Genomic DNA, 4,120 nt, shown 5'->3' with positions numbered 1-4,120 from the left:
ATTTCGTAAAATAAATAAATAAGATTTTTTTTTCAAATAACATTAAAAAAAATTAATCTTAATAGTTTAAAAAATTTATGCGTTATTATTAATATTAAAAAAATAATAAATAAAAATTCTGTCATCATCATCATCATCCAGATTAACATAAACTTCTCTCAACCTTCTAAAAACAGCACTGAACCGCATATTGTATTAAAAATTAAATTTGTAATTAATTCATTTTAATTTTAAAATTAAGCAATTTTATAAAAATTACTTTAACAAAATATTAAAAAAAAAAAAATTAAGAAATATTTAACTGTTAAGTTTTAAACACTGTAACGCTTAAATAATTGATTAAAATTAGAGAAAATTTCTTTGCAAGGTCGTCTTAATCAAGAAAGAAATTTAAAGAAATTAATTAATTCAGAGTAAAATAATTAAATCGAGAAAAATATTCCATGAAAGCGTTTTCAATTTCCGCCACCAGATGGCAAGAAGCGAAGGCGACGAGCGTAGGCACAACGTGGGTGTTGACTAGAAATGATGTAAACTATAAATATCTGTATAAGGTCAAAAGTTGAGCTTCGTTACTGAATGCCCTTTATGCTAATTATCGCTATTGTTTGTCTTCTTTAAACCGATATTTATCCATTAAAAACAAATTTAAAATGTATATAAGATTTTTCTTTTTTAAGTTTTAGAGAGAAAAGAAGCGGAAATTTTGTATAAATTGGAACATTTCGAAGCTATTCGAGTGCCACAAAACGTGGTGCTTAAGATATTGTGGAGATGAGAACTTTTCATTTACCAAGGATAAAGAATTATCGACCATGTCTGTTTAAATATATATATATAAGTTAGTGAAAGAGAGAAACTAATGATTTATTTATGTAGAAGGAAGTAGAGGAGGAGGAGGAGCTTTAGCTGTCATAAAATCCAAAATGGCAACCGGCCAGGAAGATAAAGAACAAAATAAATAAATAAAAAAATTCCAATTTTGAATCAAATCTACCATCTTTTATTCATCACTATAACAATCTTACCATGTTATTTCTTTAGATTATCAATTATAAATAATCGATACTATTCTGATTATATGAGAAGAATATAGCCTATTCGAAAAAAAAAAAAATTAATACTGTATATATAAAGATTTGAAAAATAATTCTTAAATATATAAGAATTGTAAAAGTCAAGAAAGAGATGTACCATAGAAGAATATGGTTCTTTTCAATCTTGAAAAGTTCGCATGTTCTTTGATAGGAATCAGATTTCTCAACGTATCGTTTTTCCTTTTACAGTATGTAATATTGAATTATATTCGACTTAATATATTGGTTCTATTCTATACTTTAAAATATAAATGGAAAAATAAGAATTTGAATTAAAATTTATTGTTTTGTTTTAAATACGATAAAAATTAAAATGTTTTAATCAATTCACTATAATTTTTTTAAAATTTTATCTTAATCTACCTTACTCCTTTTCGAAAAGAATGTCTAGAAGCGAAGTTTGTATATACGTAATAAATATACAGTTACTTGGAAATATTAAGAGTGGAAATTCACTTTTTGACACGAGTAAATTTTGTTTTGAATATTTTCGTATTTTTTCCTCCATTAATGATAGCTTTAGAACATTAAATTATACATTTTTTGCGTTAATCTAGTTTTAATGTAAAAAAAAGTGTATTAAAAAAAGAAAAAAAAAGCTTCTTTTCATCTTAAATTGAAAATAACTGCAAGTAAAAGATGGTAAAAAAAATAAAAATAAGAAACACTCGATACTAATTTAAGCAGAAACGATATATAAAAAATTTTTTAAAGCATTTTTTTTTTAAATTAGAATTTAAACGAAATTAATAAAATAAAGTTACAAAACCTATCGCATCCGGCTGCAAAAATAGAATTGTGTAGGTTAATTGAAGAGATTTTCGCCAAACAATCGCCTAACGTCCTTGAAATTATTTATTGTTCGTATTAACCGCTTTATTGATTATTTAAAACCCTTTATTTGCCATTAATTTTGATAGGAAATGACTTTTATAAGATTGAACGATCGCGTGAATAGCTTATTTAAATCGCTACATAGGCTATCTGTAACATTCAAAATTAATCACTTATCTCATCTAATTAGTAAAGCGAATCATTCTTAAAATCAATAAAATAATAATAAATTTAAAAAAAGCACAAAATAAAATTTCAATTTTAATTTATAAATAGATTTAATATTGTTATTAACATTAGCATAAAGTTATTAAAATTTCTGGAGAAATATTGAAAATTTGATTATCTCTCTCTCTCTCTTATATTAATTCAAATTAAGTCATATTTTATTATACAGAAAGCTTCTACATTATTGAAATTTCGTCTTTATAAAGAAAAAATAAAATAAAATAAAATAAGAAAAAAATATTGTACGTTTTAAGATTTGCATAAGTAATTTCGAAAGTTAATTATAGTTTCTTTAATGTCTCAATTAGTGGAAAATTTCTAATAGAAAGTCGTACGTTCATTAATTCTAATGTACTGCGGTTTGCATTCAATTAGAGAAACAAATTAATAACAAAAATTGTATAATTAAAAAGAATTGCGATTAATAAAGAATTAAAAGAATAAAATATATATATTTAAAAACTAATGTGTAAAATGTTACCTTTACAAACAAAGAATAATAATAATAATAGTAATAATAATTTAAATATAAAAATAGAAACATGTAATGAGTGCAACCCATTTCTCGACGTGTCGCTTGCAAAATAAATTGTTGAAACTTAAGCTGAAATGTCTTCCATCCTTAAAAAGTATATAAAAGTTTTTATATTATTTTAATGTTTCAGCAGATATAAAGAAAATTTATGTTTTCAGATATACAACAGATAAAATAGGTTGTTGTTTCGACAAAATAAGAAAATTAAGCTATTGGTTTTGCTATTATCTTACAACAGAATGTTAATACTTCACAATATTAAAACATGAGGATATATAGTGTATATATTTTGTTAAAAATTAATTTTACGAATTATTACTTTCTTTGAACGACCTTTTCAAAGAAAATAATTTGAAACACGTTTCTCTCGTGACGTTCTTAATTACTAAAGCAATCTCAAAGATACTATCTGAATGTTCTAATAATTATTTATAAATTAAATTTGAAAAGAATTAAGTTTAACATGTAGTTATATTGAGAAATATAGGCTATCATTTTAGTCTTGGCATCACAAACTGAAATGTTATATTGCACATACATTTGATAATAGCTATATTTTGTATATAATTATGCTTAGTCAAATTAAAAAGCGCAAATTAATGTGTCAATGATCTAAATCGCAATTGCCAAAGTTCAAATTTTACCTTGTTACTACTGAAGTTACGTGTGCGATGCGACATATCGCGTGTCCTTCGAGCCAGTAATTTAATGAAATATTAAATTTTTTAAATACATGCCAATTAAATTGGAGTAACAAAAGTTCCATACATAAAAAAAAATTCTATACAAGTAAACAAATATCTTAATTATGGCCCCTAACGCTTTTTTTTCCTTCAGTAAGTATGAATGAAGAATTTAATAATGTTTAATTTGTAATGATAAGGAATCAAGTAATGATAAATTAAGGTTTTAAATTATACATTAAAAGATTTCGCATGAGTTGGATCAAATTAAAGTTGGGTGAACGGATGATGAAGGAAGAGTTTTAATTCAAATGCAATTATGATGCTTCGGGCCCTCAGTTTAAGAGTTTGCAAATGAATGTTAAATATTTGAAATAAGTAGAAAGTTTGAAATTCAGTACCAAAATTAATCATTAAACCGTTTTAAATTAAGATAGATTTCATTTTAAATATTAAGATAATATTTAATTTGTATATGAAATTCTTTTAAATGTAAAGGAATTTTATTTTTAATTAATTGATTAAAGTTTATTTTTACTAAAATTGTTGAACTACAAGATCACATCACAATAGAAAACTGTGAGATAGATATAATTAGTTATTCATATATTAAATGATTTTTATAAAGTAAATATGTAATATATAAAATAAGATATATATTCATTATTTTATAATGCCCATTTTATTTTTTTGCTTTTATTTATTATAAATGTCTTAATAATTATAAAGATGGTAAAAAAAAT

General features: G+C 23.3%; 1 protein-coding gene across 1 annotated transcript in view; it reads right to left on the bottom strand.

Moving 5' to 3' along the window:
* Window positions 1–1,991, bottom strand: part of LOC111637184 (mannose-P-dolichol utilization defect 1 protein homolog) — a 59,226-nt gene extending 57,235 nt beyond the window's left edge. The window contains exon 1 of the mRNA XM_023382615.1: window positions 1,867–1,991. The gene's annotated coding sequence lies outside the window, so the exon portion shown is untranslated. The remainder of the gene's footprint in view (window positions 1–1,866) is intronic.
* Window positions 1,992–4,120: the final 2,129 nt, after the last annotated feature.

The sequence above is a fragment of the Centruroides sculpturatus genome, unplaced genomic scaffold (assembly GCF_000671375.1).
Source record: "Centruroides sculpturatus isolate CEXI.00-Female unplaced genomic scaffold, Cexi_2.0 scaffold60, whole genome shotgun sequence".
NCBI classification, from domain to species: domain Eukaryota; kingdom Metazoa; phylum Arthropoda; class Arachnida; order Scorpiones; family Buthidae; genus Centruroides; species Centruroides sculpturatus.
Note: the sequence above shows the minus strand (reverse complement) of the source record. Positions and strands in the feature narration are given on the sequence as shown.